Genomic DNA, 16564 nt, shown 5'->3' on the forward strand with positions numbered 1-16564 from the left:
GTTTTCTTTGATGGTACAATTGCCTTAGAAACCTATTTTATCCCATGAGCCAAAAGCCACACCCATGTCCTTTCAATACATGTGTCTTAGCTTTCTAGATATGCTTCTAAGATATACTTCTGTATTTCCTTGTTTCATAATTCATCCTCTCTCTCTATCCGCTCTCCACCTAACTATGAGCTCTATGAGTCAGGCTTCAGTGAAGGAGAAATATTTTTCTGAATCGTGCTGTCCAGATGGGAGCCTCAACTTTTATTGTGACTTTGTTCTGATCCACTTGCGCCTTGATATTCTCATAGTACTCTGCATATATATCAGTCTTTTGGGTTTTTTTTTTTTTTTTTTTTTTTGGCTTTTTACCATTTCTTGGGCTGCTCCCGCAGCATATGGAGGTTCCCAGGCGGGGGTCTAATTGGAGCTGTAGCCTCCGGCCTACACCAGAACCACAGCAACACATCCAAGCCACATCTGCAACCTACACCACAGCTCATGGCAACACCGGATCCTTAACCCACTGAGCAAGGCCAGGGATCGAACCCACAACCTCATGGTTCCTAGTCAGATTCTTTAACCACTGAGCCACGACGGGAACTCCCATGTATATCAATCTTATAACTGATTATGTTTCTACATTTCTCTGCAAATTCCTGAGGCCATCAAGAGTTTCATCTGATCTTCTAGCACTGGCACATGTTTGTTGGCTCATCAAAGGTGTATTAAACCCATGACTAGAAAGGTTATTATGTCCAAGCACTTATTTAACTCAGAGGATCTAGTCACAAAAACAAAAGAATCCACCATGATCTATAATCTTTCTTACTCTAATTAAGGATTTAGGCAATTAGGAGTTAGTAATAAATGAGTTGATCGTTAAAATTTTTTATGGTTTCTTGAGGCATAGCTGCAAGTCCATGCCTCTGGACCTGGAGGAAATATTGTTCTGCCAATAGCACTGTCACAAGTGTACAGAATGAAGGGTAAGGACCTTCCATAGTCACAAAGAAACATGTCCTCAACTTTGCAGAGCATATATGGCCAAAGGATTTATGACCCCAGCTAGGCAAGCTTGAATAAAGTAACTGTAGTTTATAATACTGGGAAGCTTCCTGCAATTAAAAAAAAAATTAAAAATCCAAATTGACAAGTTCAGATACAATTGTCTGTGGAATTTTCAAACTCAAAAATGAGAAGTATGAAAACTAATTATCCTATGCTTCAGTTTTTGTAGGAAGAGTGCCTAATGTATTATATATATATATATATATATATTTCTTGAAAATTGATGTCTTTGTGATAGAGCTAGCACTATCTCTTATGAAAAAAATGAGTGTCTCTATGTCTAAGGGTTGTATTTAGACAGGATTTTTCAAAAAGTCAATGTACAGTAGCAATTTAATGACTCATTCCAAGTTACAGCATTGCAAAAGATTTGCTAAAATGAGCTTACAAGGGATTTATTTTAAAGGGTGGGCCAATAAAAATCTAGACATCCTGCAATGAATTGAAACCAACTTTTATGTTCACGTTCTTTATTTTCAGATTTTTTTTTATATTTTATATTTTATTTTGGATACCCCATCTCTTGGAAAATAAACTCTCAATAAGTAGTATTTACTCTTCCTTACTCCCTTTTAAACCTCATGCTAGGATAATTTTACTAAAACATTTTGCTGAAACATTTGCCAGCTTTGTCTTACCTCTTGATCCAGAGTGTGCCTGGCAGAAGCCATCTCAATATGGTGCTTGATTTTCCATTCCTGGGCTTTTGAATCACAGCTTGATGACCCTGAGTTTTAACAGGTTTGTTTTGAGGACTTTCTTCAACTTTATTTTTTTTTAGTGCATGTTTGTTAAGGTTGTGTACAATATGTATTTTGTAAGGGCAGGGTATGTTTTTGTGTTTGGTTTTTTTGTTTGTTTTTTGGGATTTTTTTTTGCTTTGTTTTGTTTTGTTTTTTGCTATCGTTTTCTACATTCCTTTGCCTCCTTTTGCTAAACTACCTTCTGAAGGTTGGTTTAACCATAAAACTTGTTCAAAATAACACCTTTCCTGATCATCAATCCTAATGGGGATGTAAAGAACTGCCTCTACTATCTCTCTCTCTATCTATCTACCTTTTTTTTGTGTGTGTGTGTGTGACTTTTGTGTTTTTAGGGCTGCACCCACAGCATATGGAGCTTCCCAGGCTAGGGGTCGAATTGGAGCTACAGCTGCCGGCCTACACCACAGCCACAGCAATGCCGGATCCTTAACCCACTGAGCGAGGCCAGGGATCAAACTCACAACATCATGGTTCCTAGTCGGATTTGTTTCCATTGGCCACGATGGGAACTGCCCAATCTATGTACTTTTTAAGATTATTTTTCCTCATAGGTTGTTACAAATTATTGAGTATGGTTCCCTGTGCTATGTGGTAGATCTTTGTTTATTATCTATTTTATGTATAGTAGTATTTATATGTTAATCCCAAACTCCTAATTTATCCACCCTCCCCTTTCCCCCTTTAGTAACCATAAATTTGTTTTCTATATTTGTAGGTATATATCTGTTTTTTTTGGTTTTGTTTTTGTCTTTTGTCTTTTCAGTGCCGCACCCAAGGCATATGGAAGTTCCCAGGCTAGGGGTCTAATGGGAGCTGTAGCTACCAGCCTACACCACAGCCACAGCAACACCAGATCCAAGCCAAGTCTGCAACCTACACCACAGCTCACGGCAATGCCAGATCCTTAGCCCACTGAGCGAAGCCAGGGATCAAACCCACAACCTCATGGTTCCTAGTCAGATTTGTTTCTGCTGTGCCACAATGGGAACTCCTATTTCTGTTTTGTAAATAAGTTTATTTCTATCTTTTTTTTTAGAATCCACATATAAGTGATGTCATGTGATATTTGTCTGGTTTACTTCACTCAGTATGATAATATCTAGTTCCAACCATATTGATGCAATTGGCATTATTTTATTACGCTTTATGGCTGAGTAATATTTCACTGTATGTATATACATACCACATCTTCTTTATCCATTCCAGATGTCAGAATTCTAAAAGGAATCATTTTTATAACTTTCTCTTTCAAATGCAAGTCTTCTTGGAACCTATGAAGTGTTATTTTGTTTTAAGATGATTGCTTCTCCCTATAAAAAGCAGTGAAATTAACTTGATTAATTTGGAGTGCCCAAAAAACATTTGAAAGATTCGCCACATTTCCTTTTTATATTTGATATGTGGCATTCCCGTCATGGCGCAGTGGTTAACGAAGCCGGCTGGGAACCATGAGGTTGCAGGTTCGATCCCTGGCCTTGTTCAGTGGGTTAAGGATCTGGCATTGCCATGAGCTGTGGTGTAGGTGGCAGACATGACTTGGATCCCACGTTGCTGTGGCTCTGGCGTAGGCCGGTGGCTGCAGCTCCCATTAGACCCCTAGCCTGGGGACTTCCATATGCCTCAGGAGCAGCCCTAGAAAAGGCAAAAAGACAAAAAAAAATAAATAAATAAATAAATAAAAATAAAAATATATTTGATATGTACATCTTGCTATAAACTAAAATTTTGGAAATAATATTTAGGTATTTACTTCCTCTGTTTAACGATTCTGATAGCTGTTTAAACATTACAGAATAAACCTGGATCATGAAATGATGAAGTACCCACTGTGGCTCAGTGGGTTAAGGATCTGGCATTGCCATGGTTGTGGTGTAGGTCACAGCTGTGGCTTGGATTCAGTTCCTGGCCTGGGAATTTCATATGCCCTGGGTGTGACTGAAGAAGAAAAAGAAAAGAAAAGAAAAATAAAGGATATAACATGAAAAGGGTATTGGGTAATTAAAACACATTGCTCCCTGTCAATTGAAGAGAAAAGCCAGCAATTCCATAGCAGGAGACAGTTCTGATTTCAAATCCTGCTTTTCATTCTCATGTAGAGTCAACCAGTTTTCACCTTGGTGACAAGCTTGTATCCTGGTTGTAACTATCCTACTGTACATCAAGGCACAAACTTGGTACATAATAATTATTAATAGGCTCCTGTTGGATGGATATAGTAAATAACAGCTCTATGTTTCTCTCTCATTATGAATTAACCACTATCTTGTTATCTCATTAACCATTTTATGAGTCTCATCTATTTGCTAAGACAGTGTAGATACTTTATTTACAACATCTAATTAACCTTACAACATCTCTGGAGGTAGGCATTATTATCACCCTGTTGCAGATTAGGAAACTGTAGCTCAGAGGGATTTAAAGACTGGCCCAAGGTGATATAACCTTTAGGTGGTAGAACAAGGATTTGAGAGCTGGTTTGTCTAAATGCAAAGCCTATGTGATGGCTGTATCATTCACCTTAGCATTTCTAAAACCATGCTTATCTTTATTGAGGTAAATACCATATCATAAAAGCTCTTGTTTGCACAGAATGAAACTCACATGGACTTGCTTGTGAAATAATAATAATAATAGGAATTTTATTACGAGAATGCAAAAAAAAGTATATTCTGAAACCCAAGTGCATATAGGTAACTGTACATCCTGAAACCCAAGTGCATATAGGTAACTGTACAGCGAGTGAAGGTGACATCAGGAATTAGAGGATCCTAGGTACTGAGATCATTCTCTTTTAAAGCTTTCAATCTAGTGAGAATACAGGCATTAACTGAGTAACCACACCAACAAATATAATAGTATCGCTGTATGAAGTACATTTGAGGGAGGAAGAAGTTCATGCTATTATGAGAAAAAAAAAAATGACTCAGGCTTGCATAGAAGATCGCATGTGCCCTGAGCAGCATATTGGCAAGCCACTGATTAGGATTAAAAGAAATAAGACCGTTCCAAGTCAATGTCCTCTTACCTTGTAATAATCTACTCAGAAGTTACTATTTCCAAAAGATCTTCTCTGATCCCCTCAAGAAGAAAGGGGAGATTGCATCCCCGATATTATTTGCTCACAACTTCTACTTTATTACACGCCATTTTGGTGCAACTTACAATTTTTTTTTTTTGCTTTTGCTCTTTAGGGCCACACCCACAGCACATGGAGGTTTCCAGGCTAGGGGTCGAATCAGAGCTACAGCTGCCAGTCTACACCACAGCCACAGCAATGCCAGATCTGTACTGCATCTGTGACCCACACCACAGCCTGTGGGCAACGATGGATACCCAACCCACCGAGCAAGGCCAGGGATTGAACCCACAACCTCATGGTTCCTAGTCGGATTCATTTCCACTGTGCCACAACAGGAACTTCAAACAACTTACAATTTTTATTTATGTGTGCTAATTTTTAAAATATTGATTTTTCCCACTCTATATAATGTAGCCATATGGGCCACTTTTGAGAAATTGCCAGCTTTACTAAGCCAATCAGCTATGACCATGTCCAAGAGACAGGAATAAAAACAGAGCAGTTGAGGGTCGTGAATAAAAGCATGATTGGTGAGTGGTGTGCAGGAGTGAGAGGAGAAGTTCAATGAACATTTAAAATGTTGAATATTAGTTGAGATTCTACTGTGTAGAAACATTACACTAAAGGCTTGGGGGGTGTGTGTAAGCACAGACACGACTCCACCTTTATAAAGCTCACAATCCAGTAGAAATGCTTTTATAACTCATGTAATATTCTAATAGATAAGAGCTATGGAGAAAAGAAAAATTGCAATTTGAAACAGAAAGTTCAAAATGCCTGAAAATATGACGTTTTGCCAAAGGGCTGAATCTGGTGGTTGTGCAATATATATGGGTATGTATGTTTCTCCGCAAAAAGGACTGTGTGATTTGGAAGATACCCAAAGAACTTCATATACAATTTTATGGCTTCCAACCTCCCTTTTTTTTCTCATATTTTCCCTTGCAGCTAATGCCACTTTGCTTTCTTCTTTTAGTTCTGATCCAGATTACCGACTTAGCTCCAGTGCATTTCACTGTAATAAGACAATGAGGACAGTTTTTCAAAAAATGTTAGTTCAAGATCAAATGTTTGTATATGATACAATTTAGCGTTAGTCTCTTCTATGCCGAACTGAATGTGGATCAATGATTGAAACTGTTTCCATAAAATGAATCAGACAAGATGGAACAATGAGTGTGTATGAGATGGTATGTGTCTGTGTCATTCTATATCAGTAGACGCGAACAGCTGATAAAATCTCTATGTCTAGTATTAGTTAACTGGTGTTTGTTCCTAATATTATTCATCCATCATTTCAGTAAGTAGTTAAATTAATGTCTACCATGTACTTGGTTCTATGCTTTGCACTAGAAATACACTGGAAAACAAAGCAGATATCACTGCTACATAAATGGAGATTAAAAAATACAGTGAAAATGTAGATATTAAATAAACACCTGTGGTATCAATTTTATGTCTATACTCTGATTTCCAAACCCACTTAGGATCTTGTGGAAGGAGCTATGGAGCTCTACATCTCAGTAACAGATGCAGTGCAGTGATCAGAGTGGGCACTAAATTCATATTGTCAGTGTATATATAACGTTAGGACTACAACTGATGTTAAAACACACCTAGTTTACCTACTGCCCACCACTGTATTTTAGAGCTAATAACACTGAGAAATGTAGGGAGCTGCATGAGATCAGAGAGGTACATAGTTGCAGTGCTTTGACTTAAAATGAGAACATCTGGGTGCTATTTCTACCATATCATCCCATCTCATGTCTTCTTTCTCATCATCAAATGGCTCAGTGGAGAAATGTGTGTGGATGTACTTAAATGACATGTGTGGCCATATATATCACCCATGCATAATAAATTGAAGTAACCCTTACCTATTATAAATATTATATATTTTTATACATAAAATGGGTAAATATTATTCTTTTAAAGTTTTTCTCTTAAATCTTGCTGTCTCCCTGGTGCACATTTTCATAATAGCCTCAATTTAATATCATTCATCCTGCAAATTTCATACTAAATCTCAACTTCTTTACTAAGCTATTCCTGAAATTCTGGCTGACAATATCTCTCTAAAAATGTAAGCCTTTTCTAATTGTTTCCAGCAGCACCAAACCTAGCACCTTGAACATAATAAATATGCAGTCATTAATTCTGAGTTAAATATGTATACAGTTTATTACCCAATTAAATCATAATTCCTCAAGGGTAGGAAGCATATTTTATACCATTTTAATTTTTTCACAGCTTCTGGCACATTGGTGAGAACATAGACAGGTAAGTGTACACAGAGTTTAGAACTGGAAATGATCTTAAGAATAATCTAGTTCAGTTTCTTCATTTTATAGAAAACAAATATCCTTTTAACCAAATTAATTTTTTTTCTCGATATTGAAGCTAGATTGGCTGTATTGAGATTAAAATTCTGGCCTCATAACATTCTGATACACTATATTGAATTCCTCAATTGTTATTCAATAAGTTTTTATTGAACTGAACTGACCTTTGTAGTGTGTGCATGAGCGTATATGTAAAGTATATTCCTAGTGAGACAAATTTAAAATATTGTTGATAGTATGTATTGGCTTGCAAAGTCAGATACAAAAAGTAAAGTGGAGGTATGTCTCTATCTCATACAACCCACTCAGGTACTTTAAATAGACTAAATATTTGAAAAAATTCGTAGTGACAATGAAATTAATTGTTCTCACCATGTCAAGATTGGCAATTTTGTTCTGCATCGTGAAATATCTGACAATCATCAGCTTGAGTCAGCACCCATGACATTTGCTTCTTCTCGGAACACATTATTGTAAAAAGAAAAAAGTTTGGCCCTCGCCCTTTTTTTGGATTAAAACATCACCCTGCTTAAAAGTCTCCTCTGAGACTCCCCACGTTTGCCCTTGGCTTTCCCTTAGAACCCATGTGACAGGAGACATTAAGGAAGAGGCCCCACAGGGTAAAAGAATCACAGAATTTAATGAGGCCCAAGCCTTTCTTTTACACATGACAAATGGAGGCACAGAGTGAGGAAGCCACTTCTCTAAGCTTACATATGTGGAAGCAGAACTGGGAAAATAATGTGAGCGCCTGACTTCAACTTTTTTTTTTTTAAGGGCCATATACCCCCTATATGGAAGTTCCTGGGCTAGGGGTCAAATCGGAACTACAGCTTCCAGCCTACACCACAGCCACAGCAATACCTGATCTGAGCCATGTCTGTGACCTATATCACAGCTCATTGCAACGCCAGATCCTTAACCCACTGAGCAGGGTGGGGGATCCAGTCTTCATCCTCATGGATACTGAGCCACAGTGGGAACTCACTGACTTCAGCTTTTTAGCATACATTTCCTCATAGAGATGAAATTGGAAAGAAAAAGAAAAGATGACATTACAGTGGAAATCGTATCCTATATATTTTAATATCATACTTTATTTTCATCTATATTAGACATACCACAATGCTTTAAACAGTCAATTAAATTTAAAATTTTTCTAAATACCATGTCCTATACATTTCATTCCTGTGTATAAATCCAGATTTTGATCTGGTACGGTTTACTTTCTGCCTAAAGTACCTCCTTTAACATTTCTTCTGTCTGATGGGGATGAATACCCTTAGGTTTTGCATTTTTTCTGAAAATGCTATTAATTTACCTTCATTTTGCAAATATAATTTTCCTGGCTATAGAGTTCTAGGTTAACAAGTCTTTTTTTTTCCCCCCCTTTTTATCAATACTTTACCTCCCTCATTCCACTTTGTTCTGACTTCCATTTTCTCCATTAAGTCCCTGTCTTTTATCTTTTGTTCCTCTGTAGATAACATTTTCCCCATCCTTCATCCCTGGGCTACTGATGAGATTGGTCATCAGTTTTAAGGAATATTATTAAAATGTGTCTTTGTGTTATTTTCTTCATATCTCTCTGGGTTTAATGAGAGAGATTTATAATTCCCATGAAATTTGGAAAAATTTTGGTCATTATTTCTAAAATGTTTTTTTTTGCCCAGACTCCCTCATTCTGAGACATCATTACATATATGTTAGCCTCTTTAAGTAGCCTTACAACTAATTGATACCCCATTACTTATTTTTTTAGTCTTTTTTTAAAATCTTTATTCGAAACAGTTATTTCTATGTCTTCAAGTTACAATTGCCTCTTCAGTGTCTAATATGTTTTTAATCCTATCCTGAATATTTTTCATCTGAGACAATGCATTTCCATCTTTAGAAATTCAATTTGGGTCATTTTTACATCTATATCTCTTCACAAGTTCGTGATTTTCATCTACCTTCTTAAATGTATGGAATAAATTTATAATAACAGTTAACATCTTCATCTATTAATTCTTTCATCTATGTCGAGTCAGGGTCTGTTTCTATTATCTGATTTTTTTTTTTTCATCACAGGCAATATGTCCCTGCTTCTTTGCATGCCTGGTTTTTTAATTGGATGCCAGACATTTGAAAGTTTATATTAGTGGCTCCTGGATTTTTTCTGTCATCATTTCTTCCAATACTTTTGATCTTTGTTTTTGAACACAATTATAGAGCAGCCACTAGTCTACCTCTTGTTGAGGCAATACCAAAGTCCCTATTCAACAGTGCATTTGTTAGAAAGTCTTCTCATTTGGTCTAGTGAGAACATGAAATTCTCCTTTTCCAATCTGAGCAGCAGTGATTAGTCCACTTGCTTCTTACTGCTGATTCTTTGTCAAAACTCCATAGTTTCCTCATAGTTGTTACTGATCATCTAAGGACTTGTATGGAACCTTTACCTGATCTCTGGACTCCTATGTGCTTTTTCTCCTCAATAGTATTCTGCCTGTCAAATTCCAGGCTTTTTTACCTCCCCACACTTTAAACACTGTCTTCTCAACTCAGAAAGGAGAAAAAGCCTGTTTGGCTTCCTTCTCCTTGTACTGGGAACTGGGGTCTCTCTCTAAGGGGTCAGATAGAATATGATAAAGATCATCTCATTTCTGTAACCTTCTTTCAGACATCAGTGTCCTATACTGTCGTTGGTCCAATGTCTGAAAACCTTCTCTCTTCCTCAATTCATGCTGCCATAACAAAGTATCACAGTCTGGGTGGCTTCTACACAACAGAAATTCATCTCTCACAGTTCTGGAGGCTGAAAAGTCTGAGATCGGTGTGGCAGCCTAGTCAGGTTCTGGTGAGAGCCCTCTTCTAGGCTGCAGAATGTCTACTTCTTGTTGTATCCTCATGTACTAGAAACAGAGAGCTCTGGGCTCTTCATCTCCTTATAAGAGGACCAGTCCATCATGGGGCTCAACTCCTATGACCTCATCCAAACCCAATTACCTCCCAAAGATTCCAGATCCAAATATCATCACACTGGGCATCAGGCTTTGACATAAGAATTTGGGGGTAAGGGTTGGAATGTGACCATTCATTCTATAGCATAGTGCTTCATATTTTTTGTATTTTATATTCGCTTAATTTTTATTTGCTTAATTTTGTATTTGCTTAATTCTCTCAATTGTTATGAATGCATACAATGTTTAGGCCTGAACTGTATTCTCAAACATGTGTTCATTAGGTACAGGAGAGGTGTAAATTTCACATCATTTTTCCCTAAATCTCATAGGCCATATCGTATAAGATTGGAAGAGGCTATTGCAATGCTACTAGTCAAATATTCTTTTAACCCTGATTTTGATTTTCAGTGAGATAGGTTATAATGACATAAAGCACTCAGCATTCATGGCAATGAAGTAGAAGAGATAAGGCTGGTCAGGTGGGTTGATTCAATGTGCCACCTTCACTGCTTTTCTAGAGAACATGGATTATACCCTATAGCGAGTGGGACTCTGAGAGATTTTGACACAGGATGATGATCTCATCAACTGATGCATAAGAGGATTAATCTGGCCATCAAATAAATTGAAATGGGAAGATTGGTGGCAAGGATGCTTAAAAAGTGTAGCTTCTTTTTTTAAGGAATGAATGAGGCTTGAAATTTCCTCCTTTTATTTTTAATTTTTATGTATTTATTTATTTATTTTGGCCATGCCCATGGCATGTGGCAGTTCTCAGGCCAAGGATCAAACCTGAGCCACAACAGCAACAATACCAGATCCTTAACCCACTAGGCCACCAGGGAACTCCAGAGAATAGCTTATTCTAAGCATGAATTAAGGACTCGAATTAGCACTGTGACATTTTGTATATACATCCTAGTTAAATTAAGGGAGGAACTTAATTGACAAACAGTGAAATTAGCACTGAGTCCCCACTGCAAATAATTGTGGCTTTGGGGGAAAAAGTGTACTCTCAACTGAGGAAGCATAACTCCTCACACTGAGAATTTCAATATGGAAGGACAGCTTATTTCCCAAGCAACCAGGATGTGACATGCCCTTCTACAACCTGGACCTGTTCTCTAGAGCAGACACTGTTCTGTCTCTGGCATAGAAGATGCCAGAGATGGATGTTTGACTTACACAATGCACCAAATTGTAATTAAATGAAGGCCCCTTAGTGATGCTGAGCTTCTGAGATGACCACACATATCTAGATCATTTTTCAGTCATGACTTATTTCTGTATCACTTGCCAACACCTTTTCCTTCAACTTATCTGACACGTTATCTAGAGGAAAAAACACCAGTTTTAGTTTTCCTTCTAAATATTTTATCAGACTGAATCGTTTTCTGTTAAACAGAAGATTAATTAAATGGGCTCTTTAAGCTAAGGCAAATCATTAGCACAAGGCAAGTAAAGTATTTATGTTTGTATGGAAACAAGTATGTGCAGGAGGATCAGTAGAAACTCAAACTAGTCACCAGCTCGTACTGGAGGGTTTTGTTTAAAAAAAAAAAAAAAAATGAAATTGCTTTCTTGATGCTTTCCCAAGGCCAGGTCTCAAAAGATAATTGCCGTCAAAAAGAGGAACAGAGTATATTGTAAAAGAGAAAGGAAGATATTCGTTTGTAGAAAAAGAAAGATGCCCAGTGATTCTCCCCATGTACACATGCATTTGGGGAGAGGACTGGATGATAAGCTTATAAGGAGATCGATCTGTGGGACCATGGCAATGATCATTATTAAGCAGGGGGCCTAGAATAGGAGAGAGAAGGCTGCATTGAGAGTTGGGGGGTGGGACTCGATTTAAGTTCTCCAATGACTACCTCCTCCGCTCTGGGCTACTCACCTCACCTCTCCCAGCATCACTGTCCTTACCTTGAAAACCTTCATTTGAGCTAAGGCCCATTCTACTTGTCGTTTATAGTGCTTCTCTGTTTCCTGCCTGGGACATCAAGTCTTTAACTTACAAAAGGTAGGGACTGCTTTGAGGGCTTTATGGAACTCCGTGGGCAGGCTTGCTGTGTACAGATACTATGAGTGTGTCTCCATGACTCTGTGCATTTAAGAGAGAGATGGGTTTTCCATTTCTGGTAAGATATACATTTGTTAAGAAACTTGATTTTTTGGCTGGGTAATGGAGTTTTACAGAAAGAAGTAAATGATTTGTGTCTATTAGAGGAAGAAGAGCAATAACGGCACATTTTGAGAGCCCCATTAAAAGTGTTTTGTTTCTTGTGCTTGTTTCTGTTCATTTGCCTGAGAACTGAAGTGCACAATAAAAGGATGGATTAAGGAAAGGCTAAATGAACCAATTAATTCTTTTTTTTTCCAATACAATGAAGGTGAAAAGCAGAATGTAGACTAGCCTAATGTTGACCCTTACAGATCTTCTAATACAACTTTTTTTGACAGGCAGAGAATTCCTACTCTGCTCTTCTCCAGTCTCAGAGCTATATACATACTTGAAAAAAACCAAAGGGGCACTGATAGTAAAACATACATATTTTTTATTGAAGTATAGTCGATTTATATTATTATACTAGTTTCACATGTACAACATAATGATTCAATATTTTTATAGATTATATGTTGCTTAAACTTGTAAAATAATGATTATATTTCCCTGTGCTGTACAATATATCTTTCTGCTTATATGTATTTTACATAGTAGTTCATATCTCTTAATAACACACACCTAGTTTGCCCCTCCCCTTTTCCTCTCCCCAATGGTAACCACTAATTTGTTCTCTGTATCTGTGGCTCATATTCATTTGCTTTATGTTTTAGATTCTACATATAAATGATAATATATAGTATTTATCTTTGTCTAACTTATTTCACTAAGCATAATACCCTCTAGGTCTATCTATGGTCTTGTGGATGGAAGAATTTCATTTCTTTTTTATGGCTGAGTAATATTCCATTGTATGTTTAAACCACCTTTCCTTTATTCATTCATTTGTGATGGACACTTGGGTTACTTCCATATCTTGGCTTTTGTAAGTAGCATTGCTATGAACATTGGGATGCCTGTATCTTTTTGAATTGTTTTCATTTTCTTCAGATACATACCCAGAAGTGGAATTACTAGATCGTATGGTAGTTCTATAATCATATAATTATATTTTTAATGAAGTAGTAGTCATACCCAGGGACATGACCTCTTTGGCCTGACATTGGTCTTTAATGTTCTCAACCCTAAAACGCTTCAGTATAAACCTTAACTTTCTTGATAATACATTCATCTCTAAAGAGCATCAATGTATTTCTAAGTTTCCTGACAATTTTTCATGAATTTAAGAGACAGCAGCTGAGCATATGGTTTTCAATGTGTCCATAGACTTTGGATTCAAACACAGCTGACATTAATGGCAACTTTGTGACCCTGAATGACCCTGAGCTTAGATTTCATCATCTGAAGGATGGTACAATCATAAGCCTTCCTTAGATGGTTGTTGTTACTACTGCATCAGATAATTCATTTCAAGGGGTTAACAGCACATAGTAGAAACTCAGAGAAGGAAAGTTGTCATTATTTTCTGCCCCATTCCTGTGAATACGTATTAGTATGGTTTTCTCATTTTATAATAGGATAAATAAATTTACCTCAAAGGCAAAAGGAAAATCCCTGGAACCAAGAGGCCCTCTGGAGCTGATATTGGCACTTCACTTTGTGTAATAAGGACCAGTGTTCTCTAATTTCACCCCAGGAGCATTCACAGTCAAAATCTTGCATTGGCACAATAATCCCCACCAGGATGTGATCACCTGATATCCCAGGAGAGAGAGAGACATGATGTAGCAGGCTGCTTAGGCCCCACCTCTCTCCTGAGCAGCCAGGCACTGAAGCTCTTCTCTACCTCATTAATCTCCCCTGAAATCAAAATAAGAACTTTAATCTCATAGGATAATTGTGAGAAATAGAAGAGTTGATATAAGGATGTCTTTTAGAAATACTTAATGTAATGCATCCTATATTCCAGAAGCTCCTCTAACTGCTTATGATACTAATTTATTTAAACATAGTAACAACAGCAGTGTGCTGGAACTGTCTCATTTCAGCTCTTGAGAGCCAATTTTTAAATATTCAAGAATTTTGTGAGTTGTTTGTTAAACCACGGATAGCTTCTAATAGGCATAGGTACCAGTGTTTACACCATGGAAATCCGCAGATTACACATCACTGAACAAGCCTGTGAAGCAGGGGCTATTACCATCAACCTCAGTTTATAGCTAAGACACTGAAAAGAGATAATCAACCTGTCCAAGAGTCATACTGCGTGCCAGAGGTGACATTCACACCATGCCATTGAACTTCTAAGCTTGAGCATTAAACTTCTGCATTATGTGCTAGGCCTTTTTGCGTAGCAAGTATTCAAAAACATTAGCTATTTTTGACATTGAGAAAGATTTCCCTCTTTCTCTTTTGTTCTTCTTCCCCATTTCTCCCATAGTCTCAGGTCTTGATCTGGGGTGGATAGGAATGAATTCAATTCTTTATTATTACTATTTCCCTAATACATTGAAATCATTAGTCTCTTTAGTGTGCCTGGGTTTCAGTGAAGGAGGCAGTAGAGTTGAGTATTGGCAGTTGTCTGAGCTGTTGGGAACCAGGGTGGACATGCCCTTTGTGAGAAGTGCCCCCTGCCCCATTCCCTGCTGGAAATGAAGTCTGAAAGAGGAATACTGACCATGACAGAGGGCCCCTGTCAACCTTTACTTCCCTCTGCAGAAGGTTGTTGTGTCTAAGCTCCCAGAAGTACATCAGCTCCAGAACAATGTCATTTCATCCCCAACTTTCCAGTAATTGTTTATGGTTTTGGATTTAAATGGCCTGAGAGCCAGGCTCAGCCATTCCACCTATGAGCTGTGGGGCCTGTGGGAAAATACACATGCTGTCTGTTTCTTCAATGGTAAAATGTGAAGAGTGGTAATACCTGTTTTTTCTGGATGGAGATGATACTTGAAAATGATAATGGGAGGTCAGAACTGAAAATTAGGAAGGGATATCAAATAGCAAGTCCACCCTGGGAGGAGAAACCATGGATGTTGTACCCCTGTGGCTGTCTTCACCTTCTTTCTGAAATCAAGAATCAGACGCAACATCAAGTAAATAATGAGCACTTACATATCAGGTAGACCAGATTTTGCAGTGAACTGGGGATTTCAAGAGGACCCTCACAAAGTCCTTGACTTTGAGATACTTAGAAACTTAGAAGGTAGACAGTCATATGTAGATAACTGTATTAAATACTGGAGCAACCCAGAACATGGAACAAGTTATTTCTCCCTGAAGTGTTAGAGGTTATCAGAGGGAGAAACATCTGCGTGCTCAGTGTAAAAGGTAATATGGGGATTCTGGATAGACTGGCTGAGCCTAGGCTCCGAGAGTTAAAAGAGCTTCGTTTATTTAGGAAAGTAATCTGGCACGAGTAGCCTGTTCACTTCTGGCTGGAGCCATAAAAGGACTAACTTTGAACTTCTGACCCCACGTCTCATTTAACGCTTGTTTCTCAAGTTCACTTTTGTCTTATTAAGGAATTTTTTTTTATTTCCCAAGTATTAACAGGTGGACACATTGAAGATTTGATAATACCTATATATTATATATAATTGAATAATTTCCTCCCTTTATTTTTATAGTTGCAAAGTCAGGCATTATAATCCTCACTATTAAAATATTCTATCATGCATAATATGAAGAAAACATGAAAATCTCCCTGTCATCCTCACTTACCATTTTTTTTTTCTTTCAAAATTTATTGTGGTTGATTCTTGGTGGAAATTCTTCCAGTACTGTTTAGATTTTAGCATCTAACCTCTAAATAGACACTTGGGACCTCTAGGTGTGTTCTTTCTTACTTTTACTTTCTTGCATTCCTTTCATGTAACTGTGTTTTTTTTACAACTTGTGTTTTTTACTTAAAAATGTGTTGCATATCTTTTTAAGCAGCAGGTGTAAATCTGTACTATACTTTTTCAAATGTTATTTTATCATCAGTGTCATTAGAAAAACATCACATGAACATATAATACATTCACATATTATATTAAAAAGCCTAAAATTGAGTATCTTTTACACCCCATCCCCAAACTCACACTTTCCAAATGTAATTATTACGTATAGTTTTTCCTTCTAGAAGTTTTCAATTCTATAGATCTATGTATCTACCTATGTGTGTGTATATATAAAATATTATACGCATACATAAAAGTTTTAAACAGAAAAGTATTCTAGAAAATGTGCACTTCATCTCACCTTTAAAAAAATGAAAATTAGAACTTTGAGCTGTTTAGATATCACCCCATACAATTAATCGTAGT

At 37.2% G+C, this 16564-nt stretch overlaps 1 protein-coding gene across 24 annotated transcripts in view; it reads left to right on the plus strand.

The window, feature by feature from the left end:
- The window catches only part of LRRC4C (leucine rich repeat containing 4C), a 1222625-nt gene that overhangs the window by 970801 nt on the left and 235260 nt on the right, over positions 1-16564 (plus strand). The gene's annotated exons all lie outside the window — the stretch shown is intronic.

Source organism: Sus scrofa, chromosome 2 (genome assembly GCF_054392235.1).
Source record: "Sus scrofa isolate SSC_HxYL_T2T_F1_AM1 chromosome 2, Sscrofa_HxYL_maternal_Yorkshire_Landrace_v2.0, whole genome shotgun sequence".
NCBI lineage: Eukaryota > Metazoa > Chordata > Mammalia > Artiodactyla > Suidae > Sus > Sus scrofa.